Genomic DNA, 23,449 nt, shown 5'->3' with positions numbered 1-23,449 from the left:
TCGCAGAATGGGTCTAAAAACGATTGGGTTTCATCTCTGTAGAACGGCAGGCGGTTGCTGTTAAGAAACACGTACTCTTTCTTCGGCGAGGACTGAGGCCTAGTTCTGCTTGCTGTGCACCAGTGTCCCATCATTCTGTTTTTTTTTGTTTTTTTTAAATAGCGCATTTTTTATTAATTATATAGTGTTTATAACTGAGCAATTTAGAGCACAGCTCATATACAACCTTCAGTACAATAGTTTCTACCCTCTACGAGAGTCAACACAAGCTGAAATGCGCGCACTAATAGCCCCGTATTTTTATACTTCTGGGGTTAGCCCCTGGCGAAGTAAATTGTTTTTTCCACTTTGGCACTGGCTTTTTCCACTCTGAGCAGGCGTGAAAAATGGCGCAGCTAAACCTTTTAAATTTCACGATGCCATTGTTTGGGGGCCTCCTAGCACCAGAACGCTCCCCCTTTCATACATTATGGCTGGCACGGGCATAAGGTGGTGCAAGGGGTTACAAAATGGCAGAATGCATGCAATGTGCCTCTTTGTGAATATGGCGCGGAAAAGACCACCATATTGCCGCTTAGCATAAAACAATGGTGCTAAAGCTGCACAACACGCTCTTAAAAATGCCCCTAAATCCACTCTCCAAAATCTTGGGCTGCCTCGTTTTGCTCAGACAGTTCCAATTACCACGAAGGTTCAATCTGGCCCCAAAACACTTTGGGGGACCCAATGTGACCCATTTGCCACAGCCTATGTGGAGTGAAGGAGACACAATGTAGGAATTTAAGTTTAATTAGACAAAATAAGCTGATATAACAATTGTACTGGGGCCATTGAGGCCTTCTACCACTCAATATCCTCCAGTGACCCAACCCTACCAATTCCTGCTAGGTTTCGCGCATTAATCACTACTGATTTGTATATATGTGAAATACCCCATGGGGCCACACCACTTGTACGAGACAGGATTTTAATTTGCACACCTCCTCCAACTCTTGCTCTGTGACCGTAGGGCATGGCAGTAAGGAATATTGGTAGAGCTGTGACCTATGAAGATCAGACTCTTCCTGAAGTTCTGAAAATAATTTAATGCAGTTGCCTAACCCTACATTCTCCCAGTCTGGAAATGCCAATAAGGCCCCACCTCCTAAAGCAGGTAGACGTGTACATTGTTTAAGCCAAGTACCCACCCCACAGAGGCATTTTTAAAGTCAGCCTCCTGGCACACTGTATTCATCTATGTGCCGACCTATGGTCTTGGGTTACTAATTTCATGACCTCCGAAAGAAATACAGGTGCAGGACCATGGGTGTAGCTGCAGAGGAAGTGTTTGGAGTGTTACACCCCCCTAATATACGTATTTTCTGGAAAATAGCTGGGAACTGGTGCTTTCAGTTGGGTATGGTGAGGTGTCTGTCGGATTTCACAAAGAATGTTTGTATAAACATAGACAAAAACGCACACACACTCTCTCCCTCTCTGTTTCGAAAGTATTAAAAAATGTAGGTTATATTTTCAAAATATTGTGTTTTCTCTCACTTAGTCCCCCTACCAATCTGCATTCGTGTCACTTTCCACTGCCTCTTTAGCCCCTCAGATTTGTCCTGCTTGCCCTATAATGTATTTTAACATTATATGCCAGGGAGTGATTGTTGGAAAATCTGAAGCTCACCCCCTCTCCCAATCTTACTGACTAAGCTACTCCCCCTGTGCAGGATTCATATATATAAACCCTAATTTGCCCTTCTGGCCTATCCTTATAAGCTCAAAGGGCCTGATTACAACTTTGGAGGAGGTGCTAATACGTCCCAAATGTGACGGATATACCACCAGCCGTATTACGAGTTCCATAGGATATAATGGACTCGTAATACGGCTGGTGGTATATCCGTCACTTTACCGTCACTTTTGGGACGGATTAACACCTCCTCCAAAGTTGTAATCAGGCCCAAAGTGATATGTCGAGTATTCATGTCTCCCACACAGCCAATCATTTAGGGCTAGTATGTGCGATGCCCAGTAGTAAAAAATTATCTGCCATGCTCATGCCCTCGTCAAAAGTGGACTGTACACAGTTGTCTGTTCCATCGTAGGGATTCAATTGGCCCAGATGAAGGTACATGCTTCCGACATCTCCAAACTATTTCAGTGGAATGAGGAGGGATGTTTTGTAGGGCATATAAAAGCCTGGTCACTATAATCATTTTAAATAGCGCTACCCAGTCCATGATATTTAAGAGCAGGTCTGCCCAACTGGCCATCACCCTTTGGACCCTTTCCATGAGTAGCTGAATATTAAGGCTCCAAATTAGCAAATTATTTTTGGATCAAAGACTACCTGAACCCTAGTTATTTAAAACACTCGGTGGATAGGGTGAGATAGGACCTCCAATCTACCTCCGCTTGGTTGCCCCAAATTGGAACAGATGTGTACTTTGTACATTTTACTTTTAGGCCTTGGGCTTTGTTGTAGAAGCTTGAGCATGTGCCTTAAAGGAGGAATGAGGTACTTTGAGTTGCTCATGTAAAGGACATTGTTCGCATACAGTGCCTTACATAACTCATCCCCAGAATCCCTTTTCACATCTAACCCATACCATGAGTAGTTCAATTGCAACAGCAGTTAATAAGGGAAAGAGATGGCACACCTGCCTGGTGCTCTGGTGAATTGGGTGGGGCTTGGAGAGATTTCCATTAATGTTCACTTGTGCAATTGGTGGACATAAAAGATGTTAAGGTATGTTTAAAATCTGGGCCCCAACACCATCTATGCCAACACTCCAAAAAGGAAGGGACACTCTAATAAGTCAAACACCTTCTCAAAATGAAAAGGGTTGTGGGCTTCCGACCGGTCAGGGCCAATGTCATGGCTACATGGAGTCTGCGTATGCAATGTCTGGTAGCACGGGCTGGCACACTCCACTGTTTTTGCAAGCAATACTGATTTAGGAGAAAGGCAGCCACTTTTTGGCAAACCTACAATCTACAGATTCTTTTAGTCATCCTCCTGTTTTTCAGAAAGCAGCAGAGTAAACCATTCCATATGGAAGACAAACCTCACTCAGCAGGAAAAGAAGAAACAACAAGTCCTTGAAAGCACTGTAGATTTAAATGCTTTGTGGCTGCCACTGGAGTTTCTGTCTGAGCTCAGTACACAGTAAGGCGTGTTGGAAATGTCCCTTTCTGAACGGTTATCCCCAAAGTGTTTGCCTTTCTCCTCCTATTTTTCTGACACTCTTTTTGTTGACTTTAGGACTCTAGCAGTGATTAGCTGTGGTAAAGTGAGCAAAGTGCATGTGCTCTCTCCCCTAAAACTTGGTATAATTGGCTTACACCTCTTTGGTTTATTTAATTTACTGTGAGTCCCTTGTAAAGTGGTATACAATATACCCAGGACTTGTAAATGTAATGCTACTAGCGGACCTGCAGCATAGATAGCACCACCCACAGAAGTAGCCTTTCAAACTAGTCTCAGTCCTTCCACTGCAGGGCCTGCATGTGCAGTTTACTGACACATTTACTTGGCCTGTCACACAACTTGCCAAGGCCTAAACTCCCTTTTTACTGCATCTAAGTCACCCCTAAGGTAGGCCGTAGGTGGCCCTATGTGCAGTGTGCTGTGTATGTAAAAGGTAGGACACATATTCTTATGTGTTACATGTCCTAGTAGTGACAAACAGCCTGTAGGAGGCTGGCTCAATATATGGTGTACTCCTATAGATGAGGCATCTTGTACTGAGTCAAGGCAACCCTTAGTGATAGTGTAAGAGGTTCTAGATAACCAGAGCTCTCAAAGGGTAGCTGTGGAGAGCAGCTAAGGCTTATCCAGGAGGGTGTAAAGCAGTTGCAGGTACCACACAGGTCAGTCAGTGATATACACGCAGGAAAGAACCACACCACACTTAGAAAAAGAATTTATTATTTATTATAACACAAACACTAAACTAACTTTGGTATATCTCCTAATCGTAGATATGAACATACAAAAGTATACTAAGAAACAGGTAAGTAAAAGCATAAAATAACATACGCCCCTATGGAGGGCCAAACCATATGCTAAAAAAATGGAATCTGAAAATCACTAATAAGCAAGACTAATACCCAAGTACCCTTAGGACTGGGGAAGCACTAAAACACCATAGGTAAGTAGCTAGGATTCCCCAGGCACCCGTGTGCAGAGTTGTAACCCTGGATCAGTGTCCGTAGGATAACATTGGGAAGTCGCAGTTAGAGTTTTCATGTTCTATGACCCTTCCCAGAGGACCCAGAGAAAACCCGTTGGGACAAATGAGGTTCAAGAGTGCCCCCACCTCTGGATGCCCAGAGAAGCAGATTATCTTCACCAGGGAGCCCAGGTGCACAGTGGTGAAATCGTGTTGGAACCTCCCATTGAAGTAAATGGGGACCTCGGTTGTCCAGCTTCTGTCATGACCCATGGACCAGGCCCATGGAACCCAAGCATGGATTCCAGAAGAAGAGGACCCGGGGGTGCCCAGACAGCATAGGGGACAATGCCCACCCTTCTTCTTTCCTGTTGGACGGTGGATGAAGAAGTGCACCTGTGTGGTCCAAGTAATGCAGAAGGATCCTAGGAGTTGTCCATGAGCTGTCCTAGGCTGGTCCTCAGATTGCAGAGGGGTCAGCAGAACCACCAACACGCCTTGGCAAATATAAGAAGGCGTTGAACAGAGTGTTGCAGAATTCTGGGGACCAGCAAGGTCCAGGAGACTCTACCTTTGCAGGTGAGTGAGGCCCAGCCCGCAGCAAGCAGAAGAAGCAGTATAAATTGTTGGAGTCCCCAGCAGGACCATCTGTCAGCAGACAAAGAGAGTCGCAGGAAGACCTCAGCAGCACAGCAAAGAATGGTGCCCGTGTCGCACGCTTTGTGGAGACAATGTTGTTCATGGGGATGTGTAATGCTGATGGCCAGGGCTTCTTGTAGCTAGGTGGTCTTTGGACTGAGGAGCCAACAGGCCATGGCAACAACAAACAAACAGACAAATCCAGGGCCCCACTCTCAGGGGAGCCTTTAAGGAACACAGGAATGGGGTTGGACACTTACTGTAGTGACCCACTCATTAGGGGTGGTCAGGGACATCACCCAGCTGGACTAACCAGTCAGATGCTCCCAGGTGCTTCTGCTAATTTTATTTCCAAGACAGCAGAATCAAGTGGCAGGCTCTGGGCACCTCTCTAGGGGAGGAGCTGGCCAGGGGTGTGGTACTCCCCTGTCCTTTGTGGGGTCTTGTGCCAGAGCGGGATCCGGGGACTCCTGCATTGGAGTAAACCGGTTTATGCAAGGAAGGCACCAAATGTGCCCTTCAAAGCAGTCTGGTAGCTCTCAGAGGCAATCCCATCCAAGCCAAGAGACACCTAGGCCCATATTTATACTCTGTTTGCGCCGGATTCGCGTACTTTTTTAACGCAAGTCCGCCGCAAACTTAACTCCATATTTATATTTTGGCGCTAGACGTGTCTATCACCAAAATATTGGAGTTAAAGTCATCTTTTGCCTGCGGAAAACTACCTTGTGTCAATGAGATGCAAGGTAGGCGTTCCCGGGCAAAAAATGACTCAAAGGCCCTAGCGTCCTATTTATCCTCCCGTGCAGAAATCATGCACAGGAGGAGGAGGGCCTCAAATAATGGCGCTAAGAATGCTTAGCACCATTATTTAACGCCTGGGTATGGGCATGTGTTAGGGGACTTGTGGGCCTTTTTCCTTGGTCAGAGACCATGGAAACAGCCCACAGGTGCCCCCTACTGCCCCCTGGGACGCCCCCATCCACACCTGGAGGACACCTAAGGATGGAGGGACCCATCCCAGGTAAGTCCAGGTAGGTGTTTACATTTTTTTTCTAAGTGACATATGGGGGCCTAACTTGGACCCCCCCCTTCATGGTACTGTGCCCAATGGCCATGTCCAGGGGATATTAGTCTTAGTCTTTACTAAGACAGGAGTCTTTACAATGCAGGAGTCATGTCCATGGGGGTTGTGCGTCACAAAAATGACACTAGTCAGGTTAGAGTCATTTTTTTTTTACTCTAACCTGAGTAGCGCCATTCTTTCACGCACAACCTCCAGTTTTCCCTACGCCTCCCTTACCCGGTTAGCGTCATGTATTTTGACACTAACCGGGCCTTAGTGCCGGCTAGCGCCATTCCATAAATATGGCGCCCGGCCGGTGTCTTGGAATGGCGCTATACTTTTTCAAGCAAAACTGCACTAATGCAGTTTTGCGTGAAAAAGTATAAATCTGGGCCCTATTTCTAGAGGAGAGGTGGTAACACCTCTCCTCTACAGGAATTCCTTTGTTCTGCCTTCCCCTACTTGAGTTATGCTCAGCAGCAGGAGGGCAGAGCAGTAGCAGCATAGGCTGGCATGCAGACCCTGTAAGGCTGTACCAGCATACGTGGGTGATCCCCTAGGGAACCTCCAGAGTACATGGTATCATGCAACTAGCACTGGAATCGGTGTAATTGCATGATTCCAACATGTTTGATACCAATCATAACTAGGTCGGTGAAGCCATTATATAGTTGGAAATCTTGTGTTGACTGGCGTCCACTACATACCTTAAAATGGCTTCCCCACACTTACAAAGCCCAGAAAATGGAGCCTGGGGTTTGTAGGGGCACCTCTGCTCATGCAGGGGTGCCCTCACACTTAGAACCATGCACCCTGCCCTTGGGCTGAAGGGCCTACCTTAGGGGTAACTTATAGAGTCAGAGTGCAGTGACTTTGATATAAGGTAAACCTTACATCTGGGGTGAAAGGTGCATGTACCATTTCACACAAGCTGCAATAGCATGCCTGTAGTCACAGTTTGCATTGGCCCCCATGGGTGGCACAATACATGCTGCAGCTCGTGGGGGACCCCTGGTGTACCAATGCCTTAGGTACCTAAGTATCATATATTAGGGTCTTACATGGGTGCACCAGCATGCCACTTGTGAGTTGTAAATGTTACTTACCAACTAAACTTAGGGGAGAGAACACTGACACCAGGGTCCTGGTTAGCAGGAAACCAGTGTACTACAGTCTAAACATACTGACACCAGGCAAAAAGTGGAGGTAACTATGTCAGTGAGTACTGCTTCTCTCATAGGTTTACATTGGGAATTCTCTTATATAGATCTAAGTGGTAAATTCAGATCTGTAAGGAGTAGCATGAGCATGTTTGGTATGTTTGGAATGGTAGTGAGAAATCCTGCTTACATGCGTAGGGGGATTTTATATTACAATTTTAGAAATGGCACTTTCAGAAAGTGGGCATGTCTCTGAGCTTTTTACTCTAGTGCTTTGCAGCCTGCCTCCAATCCACATCCAGGGCAGAGTGACAGCTCCACTTGGTGCATACGTTCCAGACAGGCATCACACAGGAGAGGGTGGGTGTGACAGAAGAGGCATCCTGGGCTGGGGAGAGGGAGGGTCGTTCACATCTTACATGTGAATAGTCTGTGTCCTGCCCTCACACATTGGGCTAATTACCCCCTACTGATATATGGAGACAGGGCTGTGTTGAAGGAGTGTTGTGCTTCAATTGAAAAGGCTTTATTGAAGTTACCCCCTGAACAAAGGCATTTTTGAAGCATAAGTACAGGGGCTCTGGCTCCATGATTTTTAGAGCATTTTTAAACCTGGGCCAAAACTCTTTCGGAGGGACTGATGCACTGAGGGACTCATCTGGACTACTCTTCTGTTGTTGCCCTGCTGCCTGAAGTACCGGGTGGCCTTAAGTACTCACTGGAGGGCTTTTCTGTTTGTTGCCCTGCTAAACCCTGATTCTGGTCTAGTAGGACACTGCTGTGGGACTGCCAAGAGGTACCACCATTGTTTGCCCTGTTGTACTGGCCTGCCTGCCCCTGTTGTGTCCTCCTTTAGTGCCTCCCAAGGGGTCCAATGCAGAGAGAGCGCTGTCTTCCCTCTCCTTGGCTTTTTTATCCACAACTAGCGCATGGTGAGCACTGTATAGTATGACCCTGCTGGTGCCATTATAGAACGTGGGTTGCGCTTTACTGGGAGAGAGTTTCAGTGCATGGTGAGCGATGTATTTGATGGTTCTACTTAAGCAATTTACTCCTTCATGCTCCTTTCGTCACCTCACTAAGCATGTTGGGAGAGCTTCACATTGTGCCTGCCACCAGTGTGTAGCGAGTGTCCCACTCATGCCTTCACTGATTGGAATTGTCTGGCGGCGCCACAGTGCAGAGAGCAGCCAACTCACCTGACCAACTGGGAGCCCAGAGCCATGTTTGAGCCCCACCCCCACCAGCCTCTCCAAGTCTGCTCACAGCACAGGTCCATTGGAGCACTCAATGCAATGCCAGAGTTACGTGGAAACTCCACCGTCGTCATCCACGTGACCCGCCTATGTGCTCCGGTGTGCACCACGAGGATGGCTATGTAAGAGGCTGGAGGTCCCTGATTGGGTCCTGGAACTCTAGTGGCGGTCTGTGGTCTTCTGAGCAGTCCTGGCTCACGGGAAGGAAAAGGGGCAGACCAGGGGGGTAACAACAAAAAACATAAATAATAATTTATCTTTCTCGCCACGCTGTTCTGATCCACTCCTCTGATTGCCAGTGCTTGGAGGCACAGGCTCCCAGCCTGCCCTATGGCCAACCCTAATGCTGCTTTCATGCTGCTGGCATGAGTGGCTGCCTCTGGCACTATCGCCAAGTGTGCAGAATTGGATCCAGCCATTGCTTCCCTGAAGCACCTCAAAGTAACCTAGTCGCTGGCTCTAGGAATGTGCCAGAAAGATAACTGCATCATCAACTTGTTGCATGGATGAGCGAGTGGCTGAACCCAATACTCACCCATTCTGAATTAGTAGGCCCGACTGCACCCAAGAGCACCCATGCTGCTGAGGCTTTTGTCCACAAGGGAGCCACAATCTCATTACAGCTGTGTGGTAATGTATGCTTTTATCTGTTAGTTCTCTCTATGTTCTACTATGGTATGTTCCCTCTTCCTCTCTCTAATAGCCCCTCTTTAGCACAGTGCTCTATATAGAATGTTTATCCTTGAGTGGAGAAATTTTGCAAGATAGTTGACTGAGGAACAAGGAGAAAGCTGTGGCTGGACTTTCTTCTCGTTTGCAATAAATCTTGTTTGACGTTTCCCACCAAACTTTGGAATTTCTTTGGAAACTTTGAAGATTAAAAAGCCACTTCACATTGGCAATGACTTGACCATCACTTGTGTGTGCAGGAAGAAACCTCAACATTTCAACACCATCGGTAACGGAATACAGTTGGTTTTTCTTCTCTCCAGCTGGCAACAACATCAAGGGATTGGTTGTGACTATCTTTCTCCAATAACCCATGTTTTCTTTTGGGCTCTGTTGTACAAACTTCTTGCTATTTTTAAATGCGTTCACCGCCAGTTTAAGTACTTTTTATGGAGTCCAGTTTTCTTGCCTATGGTTTATGGCCTGCCTCAATTTTGTTTTGGAGTTTTAATTTACCTTATTGCTGTATGAGCCAATAAGCAGTGCTTGTGAGCCCCGTGCTTAATTTTACGCTAAACTTTTATTTCTCCAGACTGCTCATGTGCCTGCTTATTCAGGCGCCCAGTTGCTCTTGCTCCTCAACCTCACATACTTGCAAGTTCTTTGTTTCCCGAGAACTTTACATGCTCACGTACAGGTACTTTTATCGCTTCAGTTTACCTCCCCCCATCTCCACCCTGCTTCTCTCACAAAAAATCTCCAGAGTGGCTACAAATATAAAGGGAGGGCTGCTTCTCACATCCTCTCACTTCCTATTTTCATGGAGATAGAAGAGGGTGATTTATTTTAACTGAGTTGTTCTAGCATGGTATAATATTTTTCTCTTGATAGGTGGATCTCGGATACATCTTGGATTGTGTGCCAGTGTTCTTTTGGTCTGAGTTTCTGCCTTTCAATTTCAATTTTATTCATCTTTACTGCCTTTACTCTTTTATTACTTCTCTCTTCCATATTTCTGTGAATTATTGTTTATTTCTTCTTTTTGTCACTTTCTTCTTATTCTTTATCATATATATATTTTCTTTACTGCTCTTGTTTTTTTTTACTTATTTAGTTTCAGACCAGATTGTATTGTTGTTTCTGTTTCTTTACCATGCAACACAAATCTACTCCTCCATGTTCTAGCATGGTGTAATATATTTCTCTTAATAGGTGGATCTCGGATACATATTGGATTGTGTGTCAGTGTTCTTTTGGTCTGAATTTCTGCCTTTCAATTTCAATTTTATTTGTCTTTACTGCCTTTACTCTTTCATTACTTTTACTCTTTTACTTTCGGACCAGACTGTATTGTTGTTTCTGTTTCTTTACCATGCAACACAAATCTACTCCTTCATTCTTTTTGATATCTCCAGGTTATACCATTTGCCAATGGTCTAAATGGAGAAAGTGTTAATCAACTATCCAAACATTTGTGGATTTAATTTACTTCCTGAGAAAAAACCCTCAATGAGTGTACATTGTCTGGGTGCAGAAGGCCAAGAGATATTGGAAAACCTACTGGACACGGGTGCTTATGGTGATACGCTAAATGTATTTGATACAGCTGTTAAGAAACTAGACATTCATTTCTTGCCCAAAGAAAAAGAAAGCAAAATGACGATGAATCTGGACAAGATTTCGTAAATGCCCTCAGAAATTTGGCTTCTTTGTGCAACTTTGGGGAAAACCAAGGAAAGAGAGGATTTGTGACCAATTCATGTTTGAGTGTAAAAGCGATAAAGTACGAGAAAAGTTATGGTCAAAAAATGGTCCAAACCTCTCTGAGGTTTTAACCAATGGCAAACAAATAAAACACTCTATGAAATGTTTGAGTGACCTACAGCAGTCGAAAGATAGCATGCCATCTGTTCAAGCTGAAGTTTATTTTTGCTAAAAAAAACAACGAAATAGAGCCAGAGGTAAAAAAAAAAATCATGTTTTAGGTGTGGTAACCATAATCACCTTGTAAATTACAAAGATTGTCCTGCTGTCTGTATAACATGTGGGAAAAAGGGGAATTTTGCCAAGTGTTACAAATCTACTGTGGCTAAGGAAAAGATCAATGAAGTAAGAGCAGATGATACATACTTTGTTTTACAAATTGTGAATGGCATAAAATGTGCAATGTGAACATCCCTCACATGTTGTTAAACTCAATGGAATAAAGATATCCATGATGATGGATTTGGAGGCTAGACTATAATTAGCTTCAGACAAAGATTATGCCATTTATTTTGATGGTATAATGTGTCTTCATGAGACTGCATAGTTATGGTGGTAAACCACTAGAGTTAATTGGTTATTTTGAAGCTGATTTAGAGTTTCAAGGGAATCATGCTTCAAGGAAGGAAGGTTTACGTTCCTGTGAAAGGTGACACCATACTAAGTTGGTAACTTCTAGGGATTTTTCTTGACCCAAAATTTAAACCCTCAGTACAGATCTGTAAGGTTGAGACCATGTCAGATCAGTTTCTCCATGAATTTGTTCAGATATTTTCAGATAATATCAGGTGCGTAAAAGGGCATGTTCACCGTATCAGATTGAAAGATGGTGCCATATGCGTTGCGTGCAAAGTCAGGAATATTCTTTTCAGTTTACATGGAGCTGTAGAGGCAGAACGCAACAGGCTTAACAAAGAGAGAGTAATCGAACCGGTGGAAGCCTCACAGTGGGTATCACCTGTAGTTATGGCTACCAAGGCATCAGGAGACATACGGTTGTGTGCAGACCTCAGGCATCTCAACAAGGAGGTGATAGAGGATAAAGGTCCTCTACCCAATATTAGGAAATGACGACTGTGATAAGCAGTGCCAAATTTTTCACCACACTAGATTTGACGTCTGCTTAACATCAGGTTTATCTGAGTAAGGATTCTAAAGATCTAACCGCTTTCATTAAGCCCTTTGGAGTTTTCTGTTTCAACTGCATGTCGTGTGGACTTTGTTCAGCAGTGTCAATTTTTCAAAGGCTTAAGTCACACTTGCTGAAGGGTGTATCTGGCGTTAATTTCTTTCAAGATGATGTACTGATTTTCAGTAATGATTTGCATAATCATATAGCCAAGATCAGAGAGGTGCCAAAAGTATTTGAACAAAAAGGGATGACACTCAAAATCAGTAAGTGTAGGTTTTGTCAACAGAGATCACATATTGAGGGCATGTAAGATTGGGGGGTGGAGTAAAACTGAAGGGGGATTTGATCAGGAGTGTTTTAAACTTACTGTCTCCAGCAAGGAGGAAGTACAGTCTTTTCCAGGAATGAGTGAGTACTAATTGAGGGTTATACCTAATTTTGCAAGTCACACTCTTGCTATTAGGAGTCACCTTAGAAAAAGTAATCAATTTTTGTGGTCAGAGGCCTATCACAAGGAATTTGATAATCTTAAAACTGCTTTATCTTCAGCCCAGTGTTTAAAAGGTTTAATTTATGGACAGTCTTGCATGAGTGTAACAAATACAACTGAGAGGGGGCTTAGTGCCATGATAAAACAGAAGCAGGAAGGTGAGGAAGTTACCATTGCATTTGCTTCTAAGTTGCTTAGAGGAGCCGAGATACACTACTTCACAACTGAGAAGGAAACCCTTGCTGTTTAATGGGCAATTAAAGTGATTTGGCAGTTTGTGTGGGGAGTCAAATTTCTTGTGCAAACAGATCATAAACTGTTGCAAGAAGTCCTTGGTACGAAAGGCTTAGATTACATCTCATCTTGGATTTGCAAATGGGTGGTGGCACTCCAAGAGTTTCAGTTCATAGTCTCCTGTAGGAAGTTGGACTTCTTTGCAGATCTCCCCCCACTTTTTGCCCCCTTTAGAACTACTAGATGCTGGTTTTCGATTCTGACAGTGCACTGGTCTGCCAGTGTTCTTTTTCTTAAAACAAAGTATGCCTAACTGTAAAACACAAATGGCAAAGGACTTCAGCACCTCTGTAAGTCCCTACTAAATGGTACCCTGGTATCTAGGGCATGGGTATTAATGACGGTCCCTCAGAGCTGCATCATATCTTTTGCCACCCACACAGAAATTGCACACAGCCTGCCAATGCAGACTGTATGAGGGCACAAGCCCTAAGTGAAAAAAGAACATGGCACACTAATCGTGTGCCATGCCAATGTCACTACATGTATTATTTGAAACTCACTCCTACAGCAAGCCTTAGAGCCGTAAGGCAGGGTGCATTATAATACATGTGAGAACATGTTTGCATGAGCAGATATGTCCCTGTGATATCTAGTACTATTACTAGATATCACAAGTGACTGGGCAGCCATCTTAGAACATGCATTAGTGTAGGAAAGTAGCCTCTTTCTAGCATGGTTACCCCCACTTTTGGCCTGTTTGTGAGTGTGTCAGTGTGTTTTTACTTTGTCACTGGAATCCTGCTAGCCAGGACCCCAGTGCTCATAGATACAAACCTATGTCAGCGTGTTTTGCCTGTCTCACTGGGATCCTGCTAGCCAGGAACCCAGTGCTCATTGTTTGTGGCCTAATGTGTATGCCTGTGTAGTGCCTAACTGTGTCACTGAGGCTCTGCCAATCAGAACCTTAGTGCTTATGCTCTCTCTGCTTTTAAATTTGTCACTGTAGGCCAGTGACTACATTTACCAATTTCAATTGGCATACTGGATCCCCTTATAAGTCCCTAGTATATGGTACCTAGGTACCCAGGGCATTGGGGTTCCAGGAGATCCATATGGGCTGCAGCAATTCTTTTGTCACCCACAGGGAGCTCAGACAAACCCTTACACAGGACTGCCATTGCAGCCTGCATGAAATAGTGCAGACACTATTTCACAGCCATGTTCACTGCACTTAAGTAACTTATATGTCACCTATATGTCTAACCTTCACTTGCTGAAGGTTAGGTGCAAAGTTACTAAGTGTGAGGGCCATTTCCCTGGACTTTGTGAGTGCAGGGACGCCATTACACGTGTGCAGTACACATAGGTCAATACCTATATGTAGCTTCACAATGGTAACTCCGAATATGGCCATGTAACATGTCTAAGATCATTGAATTGTCCCCCCATTCCAAATCTGGTATTGGGGAGCCAATTCCATGCATCCTGGGGGCTCCACCATGGACCCCAGTACTGCCAAACCAGCTTTCTGAGGCTTGCACTGCAGCTACAGCTGCTGCCACCTCACAGACAGGGTTCTGCCCTCCAGGGGTCTGGGCTGCCCAGTCCCAGTAAGGCAGAACAAAGCATTTCCTCTGAGAGCAGGGTGTTACACCCTCTCCCTTTGGAAATAGGTGTTACAGGCTGGGGAGGGGTAGCCTCCCCCAGCCTCTGTAAATGTTTTAAAAGGCACAGATAGTGCCCTCCTTGCATAAACCAGTCTACACCAATTCAGGGGCCCCTTCTCCCCTGCTCTGGTGGGAAACTGGACAAAGTAAAGTGGAGTGACCACTCCCCTGTCCATCAGCACCTCAGGGGTGGTGCCCAGAGCTCCTCCAGTGTGTCCCAGACTTCAGCCATCTTGCTTTGCAAGGTGTGGGGGCACTCTGGAGGGCTCTGAGTGGCCAGTGCCAGCAGGCGACGTCAGAGACCCCTCCCAATAGGTCCATACCTGATAAGGTAGCCAATCCCCCTCTCAGTGCTATTTAGGGTCTCTCCTGTGGGTTCTCTTCAGATTCTGCTTGCAAGTTTCCTTCAGGAATCTTCTGCAACAACTTCAGACTCTTCTGACCTCGGATCAACCTCAGCCTGCTCCAAGAAACGCTGTAACTACAACAAAGTGTCTACAAGAGACACTTTTCTTCAGCAACCACAGCTCCAAGTCAGCAACTGCAACAGTTTCCACGGTGTGCACGCTCTGGGGACTCCCTGTCTTCATCCTGCACCAGAAGAACTGAAGAAATCTCCTGTGGACTGACGGAGCACCTTCCAAGGCGACGACTGGTACCCTGGGACTCCTCTCACAACGACGAGCATGCTCATAAGGACACAAAGGTGCACATCATCAACATAGAATGTCCTGAGGTCCTACTGACACAATTGAGGTAAGACCTTGCCTTCCCCGAGAACCACTGTACCCCTGTGTACTTTGTCTTCTTCACCTCCTGAGGCCTCTATGCACTCTTTGCTAAATTCCTTCGTGAAAAGCCTGGCCCAGGTCCCCAGACCTCCATCCTGCGATACTTAACTTGCTCACCTTCTTTTGTTGTGCTGCTTCAACTGCGTTTTGCACCTCCTTTGAACCAGGATCCTGTGACTCCTGGGGGTGCTGGCTGGCATCCTGAGGGCTCTCTAAAGTTCTGAGAGCTCCCTCTTCCTCCTCACATAGAGTTGAGGCCCCCAGGTCCCTCCTGGGTCCATGCAGCGCCATTTTGATGCAAAACGCACTTTTGTCATAGCCAAGGCTTGTTGGTGACTTCCGACACAAACTCTCATCTGCAACGATCTTCACACCATGGGACATCTTTTGCATCATGCAGGATCCCGCTGGCATCTTCCTATGGTGCATTCCTGCAGTCTTCAACTAACCAGAGACTCTTCTTTTGCACCCTCTTCTGGGTTGGCAGGGGCTCCTGTCCTTCCTGGAACTTCTTTCAACTTCTGGACTTGGTCCCCTTCCTTTGTAGGTCTTCAGGTCCAATAATCCAGCAGTTGTTCTTTGTAGACTTAGTTGGCTGCTGCAAAATCCCAAAAACAAGGTGTAGTGTGTCCTAAGGAAACTTGCGGTACTTTACTGCTGCTTTTCTGGGCTCTGGGGTGGGGTAATTTACTTACCGTTACTGTATTCTTACTCTCCCAGCGATTCTGCACACACTACACTTGTCTAGGGGGGGAATTTGTGATTCACATTCCACTTTCTTATTATATGGTTTGTGTTGCCCCTAGACCTATTTTCTCCCATTGCATTCTATAGGATTTCCTCCTGTTTGCATTGTTCTATGACTATTTACTTGTCTAATTTTGGTGCCTAGTGTATATATTGTGTATAATACTTACCTCCAGAAGGATTATTGTCTCTAAGATATTTTTGGTACTGTGTCACCCAAATAAATACCTTTATTTTTGGTAACACTGAGTATTGTCTTTACTTGTGTAGAAGAACTGTGTAACTATAAGTGGTATTGCATGAGCTTTGCATGTCACCTAGTTCAGCCTAAGCTGCTCTGCTATAGCTACTTCTATCAGACTAAGCTGCTAGAACACTACTACTTCACTAATAAGGGATAACTGGACCTGGTATAAGGTGTAAGTACCCAAGGTACCCACTACAAACCAGGCCAGCCTCCTACAATTAGACACCAGTCATCACGAGTGACCCAGCTACTTGATAGCTGCATGGAAAAGAATGTTTTTTGGTATCAAACACTTCATCCTAATAAATCAATGTTGATGTCATTACTGGATTTATTATGACATGCACACAGAGGGCACTTTATAGGTGCCCCCTGAAACCTACGAGTCCTCTACTGTGCTGACTGACTGGTACCAGCCAGCCTACCACAGAAGACGGGTTTCAGAGCTGACTGGTACCAGCCAGCCTGCCTGCCACCACAGACAGGTTTCTGACCCCCTGGAGGTGAGAGCCCTGCTCTCTGAGTCCAGAAATAATGCCTGCTCTGGCAGGAAGTGTTTTCACCTCTGCCAGCAGGATGGCTAGTAAGTCTACATACCAAGGCCAGGGACTTCCCTGCCACCTCTGATATGCAACACCAGCTCCCTCAGACTTAGAAGAGGCAACCCTAGCCCTGAGTTCATTTGGCACCAGGACATGTGGGAAATTAGATAGTCAGGAGGAGTGTTACTCTCCCAGGCTAGTCACATCCCTAGGGTATGAAAATAGGTATTCCACCATCTTGTGTGTGGTGGAATTAGGCACTCTGGGACAGGGTTATGCCCACTTCCCACAGGAAATTGACAAATAGGGGGTGTGGTGACCCCAAGGGTAAGTAGCCCATTTGGCTACTACCCTTCACTTCCCTTAACTCCCTTAAATCCAGTACTTAGGTGGCCCCCGGACACCCAGAACTCAGATTCAACTGACTCCAAAAGAAGCACAGAGAAGAGCTGATGAAGCAAGAACTGAGGACCTGCAACTGACTTGGTGCCATACCAACGGCCTGTCTGCTGCCCCTGCCCATTGCAACAACTCATCCTGCTGCTGTGCAACCTCTAAAAACCTGGGAGGACCACCAGGACTTCAGCAAACTAACAACATTTACCGTGAGCTGAGCTACTTCCCTGCATCTTGCAGGAACCAAAAAACAAGTGCCTCTGCTGCGACCTGCTGGACAAAGACCTCTGCACCCAAGCCCCACAGCCCGATTCCAGGAGAACTGACGATGTCCCCAGCATCCAGAGACCCTCAAGAGCTGAGCCACCACCCTTTGGTTTAGCCGGAGAATGCCCCCCATCCATGCCTGCAGCCCCAGGAGCCTCTTCACCACTGTGAGCCAATGCCTAAAAGCATTACTGCATCCAAGCCCCACATCCCAGCTGATCCCCCTTTGGGTCTGGTTGGACTGGTCCCCAGCCCCCCTCCCGCAGCCTGTTTTGACAGGCAACCAAGAATCGCAAGTGTCTGGAGCAAAGGACCCTGCCAGATAAAGACCAACTGCACACATGATGGTGTGCCTGAGTGCCCAAGGCCCTCAAGACTTGAACCACTTTTGGGATCAGCTGGGCTGGTCACCCTGTCCTCACTTGCAGCCTCTTTTCCCCAGGATCATTTTCCATTAAAGTGAAAGGGACACCCAACGCTTTAGAGCACCTCTGCATCTAGGCGCCCCAGTTCCTCCCTAAATGATCTGTTGGTGCTGCCCTGAACCTTGCCCCATACTTACCTTAACTCCAGAAGATGGGTCTTTTAAGCTACTGCTAAGTACATGTATGCAGGATACCTGCCTTTTCCCATAGGATATCAATGGTGCATTAGAGTCAATACAAGTGTATTTTGTTGTGACTTAAAAAATGATAACTGGAAAAGTACTTGTCCGATTACTATGATCTAGGCGCCTACATTTATATAAATGTCTGTGTTATTTTTACAAATTTGTGTCAGATTTCTTTATTGAGAGTGCATCTCGCTCACTGGCGTGTGTGCAATAAATGCTTAACACTATACACTAATAAGCCTAAACTGCTCACCCACAATGCCATGAAAAGAGAGCATTAAGGGTTATTATTTTACCCCATTCAGCCAAAAAGGGCCACCTGTACTATCTGCATAGTGTACCCCCTACATCGGCGCACTATATAGATAGCCAGCTTCCTACATCTCCTATTTGCTGGCGACAAACAATAAGATAGCAGATTGTCCCAGTCCTGGTTGGCGGTTGTTTCAGGAGACAAAGATGAAGAGGATAATTCATGGAAGAAAGATAACATCAAGGTTTGTAACGTAACATTGGGCTGTGTGTCAGATGATGATTGGTTATGTGAGTTGGAGAAGGATGAGGCCTTGAAACTTGTTCAACAGTTTATTTAAACTGGGGAGTTGGCTGGAGAAAGGATGACAGGATTAAAGGGTTTGGCAACGAGTTTGATGAATTGTCGGTGGCCAACGATACTGTGCCAAGGGGGAGCAGGTTGATGCCACCCCTTGGAGTCAGAGGTCATTTTATACAACCAGTCCATGACGGGCATCAGGGAATATGTAAAACTAAGGCGAGATTAAGTTGTGTTTACTGGTTGCCTACGATGGACATAACAGTTGAATGATTGGTGACGGAGTGCAGGATGTGTGATAAAAGCATCAAAGTGAGAACTGCTCCCATGAATTACAGAGAAATATTGGCAGTGGTTTGGGAATAGAATTGAACACTGTTGGGCCCATCAGTGTGGGTGCTTCTAGTGAGTACTTATTGGTGGCAATGGGCATTTTCTGTAGGTGGCTGGAAGGGTTACTGATTAAATTAATACCACGTCGGTCATCAAATTTTTAACTGAGATTTTTGGAAGAGAGGGTAATCCCAAAACTATTCTTACTGACAATGGGTTACAGTTCACCTCCACAAGACAGAAAGGTTTCTAGGGAACAGGGGCAGTATTCATAAGACATGTGCTCGCTATCATCCCAAAAGCAATGGGAAGGTGGAAAGGTTTAACAGGACACTTAAGGAAACTGTTCAAATTGCTAAGTGGGGTGGCAGTCGTTGGCTTCAGGCTGTAAAGAAGAGGGTGGAGACGTATACGTTTACTGCTCACTCTCCTATAGGGGTGAGTCTCTTTGTGCTGTTCAGAAAAAGTAACCCCTCACACCACTATGAGCCCCCCGCCCCCTTGGGTGGAAACGGATAGCAAAGATTCTGTATGTTTCAATAGTCTGAAGGAGCAGCAGAAAGAGAAGGATGTACAGATAAACAAAAAGAAAAGAGAACTACGATCTTTGCAAGGCTGTAAAGCCTACGTCTGTGTGTACTGGAGATTTGATAAAGCTTAAGTTACTGAAGAGGGTATGAGGTGTCACTCACTATAGGAAGCTTTACAGGGTGACAAAAGTGTTCTGTGGAGCTGCCAAAATGGAGGATAGGCACATTTGGAATTTCAACAGAATTCTTATCATAAATTAAACATTTGTTTTGGTATTGTTTGGCTTTGATACTTTCCTTTTTTGTTGGTTAAAGGAGGGGGTATGTGGTAATGTGTAGTTTGAACTGTTAGTTCTCTCTATGTTTTAGTATGGTATGTTCCCTTCTTAGTACAATGTTCTATACAGAATCTTTATCCTTGAATGAGGAAACTGTGAAAGGCAGTTCACTGGGAAACCAGGAGAAAGCCGTGATAAAGTGGCAGTAATACCGCCAACAGGCCGGCAATAACAAAAATGGAATTATGACCACGGCGGAAACCGCTCACACAGACAGCCACTTTAACACACCGACTGTCACGGCGGTAGCAACAAGCACCACTGCCGTAACCGCCAACAGCCAGGCGGAAGACAATGTACAGCCCACACTATTATGACACACCTATCCGCCACCTTTTCCGGGGCGGTACTAATGACATGAAAAGCACAGTGGAAACAGAACACAGAAGTCAAAGGACTCACCTCTGGAGACACAGGGCACAACCACAACGGCATGGAGCCCAAGTTGCACATCCTCCCCATGCTTGTATACCTTTTCCTGCATTACGAGCATCAACGCCGGCGAAGACGACCACGGTGAGTACTGCTTTCTAGCACACAAGGGAGGGGGAGGAAATAGAGAGTGACACACACATGCAACACCCCCACACACAACCAGGTGCACTGACATTACATATCTACCCCGTACCCCTCAGGAATAATGCAAGGACAAAAGGTGAGTGTAATAAGACAAAATAGCATAAATACTTGCTTCAAATTCAAAATGCATGTACATATTTACAAATGGAGGGACACTGCCCAGTCCTCAATGTCCGTGGGCCACAGGGCCACAACACATACGTCAAGGCCCCACCTCACTCCTGCAACAACATGGAGAGAACACTGCAGTGGCATCAGGTCGAAAATACACAGGCACCTCAGGGGGACAGGGAATGGGGGGCATCTCCGCCAGAAGATGGTACAACGCCACAGGTCCTGGAAGGGGCTACATGCCCTGTGCGATGTCCTGGGGAGTGCAAGACCACAGTCTCTCTAGTGGGTGGTTTGCCCACTGCTTGGTCCTGGGGAGTACAAGGCCACAGTCTCTCTAGTGGATGGTTTCTTCCACTGGTTCTGGAGGGGGCATTCTGCCCAGTGTGCTTCATCCTGGCAAAGATGCGGTGAGTGGATTGCTTCTCCGCTAGTTCTGGGGGGGCATTGTGCCCAGTGTGCTTCATCCTGGCAAGGATGGGGTGGGTGGATTGCTTCTCCACTGGTTCTGGAGGGGGCTTTGTGCCCTGTGATGCAGCACTTGGGGAGCGCAAGGTCACAGTCTCTCACCTGGGTGTCACACCTACAGCATTTGCAGGATCCAGGACGCACTATAGCCCATGGAGGCAGGACTACACACTGCCCGCCGACGGTGATGGCTGCTCAGTGGTGGCAGTGGTGGTGCTGGTGTCGGGGCTGGCAGTGGTGGGGGGAGGCTCCAGCCTATCCCCTGCAGCCTCGGACAGCTGCCCACTGGGGCTGCTGCTGCTGGTGGCGGTGCTGGCAGTGGTGGGGGAAGGCTCCAGCCCATCCCCTTCAACCTCGGATGGCTGAACCGCCATGGTTGGTGGTGGTGGCTCAGAATCAGTCCAAGCACCAGGCCTCCTGTCCTTCCTGCCTGCTGGCACAAGCCCCTTGCCCTTCCGTTTGGCAGCTGGTGGTGCCTCCTTGCCCTTCCCTTTGACAGCTGGTGGTGCCTCCTTGCCCTTCCCTTTGGCAGCTGGTGCTAGCACACTTTCAGTGCTGCTGCCTTGTTCCCTGGAGCCTCTTCCACCTGCAGTAGTTGTCGACACTACTGTGGCCGTGGACTGGGTGGCTGAGGTACTCGCCTGGGTTCTGACCACCCTGGCCCGACGTGACGGACAGGGGGGTAGGGAGGAGGTCAACGGCAGAGAGGAAAAGTTTCTTAGGGACTTTGGGGCAGGAAGAGGGTAAAGGTTTGGGAGTTGAGGACGAGGGTTGTAGGAGGTGTCTGCTGAGTTTGGGTGCAGGTGCATGGGCTGGATGCTGTTGTGAGGTGGATGGCTGTTGGGTGTCTGAGTGCTTGTGTTTGGTTACTTTGGGAGGAGGGGGCACAGACACAGTGGGAGAGGACACAGGGGACATGTGCATGGATGTGGGGGTGGTGACTGCCAGTGAGGGGTGTGTAGTGATAGGCGTGATGGTGATAGAGGTAGTGGATGAGGATATAGTGCATGTAGGTGTGAGTGGAGACGCTATTGGGAGGGAGGAGTAGGATGAGGAGGAGGGGGACACAGTGGAGGCAGTGGATGTTGGTATGTCTGCATATGGATGGTGTTTGTGTGAGTGCCTGTGGGATGATGGGTGTTGCTTGTGTTTGCTTGAGCCACTCCTGTGTGTTGTCTTGTGTGCATGTTGGTCTGCCTGTGTGCTGGGGATAGGTTGGGGTTGAGGGGAATGGGACTGGGTAGAGGAAGTTGGAGGGGGGTGGCTAGAAACAGGGACAGTGGCTGCCACCAGAGAGGAGGCCAGAGCCTGGATTGATCTCTGTTGGGCAGCCATGCCAGATTGAATGCCCTCCATGAATGCATTTGTTTGTTGCACATGGGCTGCCAGCCCCTGGATGGCATTCACAATGGTTGGCTGCCCAACAGAGATGGATCGCAGGAGGTCAACAGTCTCCTCACTCAGGGCAGCAGGGCTAACTGGGGCAGGGCCTGAGGTGCCTGGGGCGAAGGAGATGCCCACCCTCCTGGGTCAACGGGCACGGGAAGCTCGCTGATGGGCTGCTGGGAGTGTGGTGCTTGTACGGGGGTGGCGGCTGTAGCTGGAGAGGGCACAGAGGTATCCACCACCACCAGGGAGCTTCCATCGGAGGAGGAATCATTGTCAGAACTGTCCCGTCCTGTCTCCGCCGTGGTGCTTCCCTCACCCTCTGTCCCACTGGTGCCCTCATCGTTGGTGGATTCAGCCTCATGGGCCCTGTGGGATGCAGCTCCCTCCGTCGCCGGTGCCTCTGCTCCTCCGCCAGATGATACTAATGCACATAAGGACAGGGTGACAAAACAAAAAGGGGGGGTGAGACGAAGGTTACGCTTGGTCAATGGCTGCTCCAACACCACTGTTGGCGTACACCACACACACAGAGACCTACAGAGAAATACACATAGGAAAAGGTATCAGTCAGACCGTCCGGCCTCTTACACACATGTCCCACCATAGCCCTCACATACCCTTACACACAGACATTGCCCACCATACATGCAGCACGCTGCCCAGGGCCCATCCACCACCCCCCTCACACGAGGCCTTCACACACAGCACTCCATGCATTTATGCCCCATGCATCGTGATCACAGTGTACTCACCTGTTGGTCTGGAGGCCCATACAGCATTTGGTACTGGGGTAGGACCCCATCCACCAGTCTCTCCAACTCTGCAGCGGTGAAGGCAGGGGCCCTTTCCCCAGTGACCCGAGCCTGGCGTACATCACCATTGGCCACTGTAACCCATAGGGCCCAATGACAACCAATGAGGAGTTGCACGGCGGTACTCGACCGCCTACCGCAACGGTGCACAACGGCAGCAGCATTACCTAATTTCCAAATGTCCATCCACACAGGACAGGCAGTCGCCAATTCAGGTGAGCAGGCCATAGCACCTAACTGCGTCACAGTACATATAGGCACATACCACAATATACTGTTACAGTCACAACATGCAATGCAGGGTAGTGTTTGGAAATGTTGAATACTGACCAGCTGCTCCCTGTTTTGCCCCCTAGATTACAATCGCTGCGGATGAATAGGAGATGAAGACATCCCCCCATGTACAGACCCCTGGTGGACTTGGCAATAATGGAGGACGGGCACATTATCCTCACCTATAGACTGGACAGGGCCACAATCACAGTAGTGTGTG

The sequence above is a fragment of the Pleurodeles waltl genome, chromosome 2_2 (genome assembly GCF_031143425.1).
Source record: "Pleurodeles waltl isolate 20211129_DDA chromosome 2_2, aPleWal1.hap1.20221129, whole genome shotgun sequence".
In the NCBI taxonomy this organism is placed as follows: domain Eukaryota; kingdom Metazoa; phylum Chordata; class Amphibia; order Caudata; family Salamandridae; genus Pleurodeles; species Pleurodeles waltl.
Note: the sequence above shows the minus strand (reverse complement) of the source record.